Here is a 387-nt window from a genome sequence, read left to right as displayed (position 1 = left end):
CACACACACACACACACACACACACACACACACACACACACACACACACACACACACACACACACACACACACACACACACACACACACACACGCACGTACGCGGCAATGTACGCAACGTACCCTGGCGCTCTCCTTCAAGGCTATAGCACCCCGTGGCGCTCTCCTTCAAGGCTATAGCACCCCGTGGCGTTCTCCTTCAAGGCTATAGCACCCCGTGGCGCTCTCCTTCAAGGCTATAGCACCCCGTGGCGCTTCTCAATACTAACATTAAACATAACGTTCTTCACTCGCCAAAAATCGCGGCATATTCGTTCTGCGCGCAGGCGCACGCATGCTTGTAACAACGTAGAAACCACCAGCAGACGAGACCACATGGATGGTGTGT

The sequence above is a fragment of the Priapulus caudatus genome, unplaced genomic scaffold (assembly GCF_000485595.1).
Source record: "Priapulus caudatus unplaced genomic scaffold, Priapulus_caudatus-5.0.1 Scaffold4344, whole genome shotgun sequence".
Taxonomy (NCBI): Eukaryota; Metazoa; Priapulida; class Priapulimorpha; order Priapulimorphida; family Priapulidae; genus Priapulus; species Priapulus caudatus.
Note: the sequence above shows the minus strand (reverse complement) of the source record.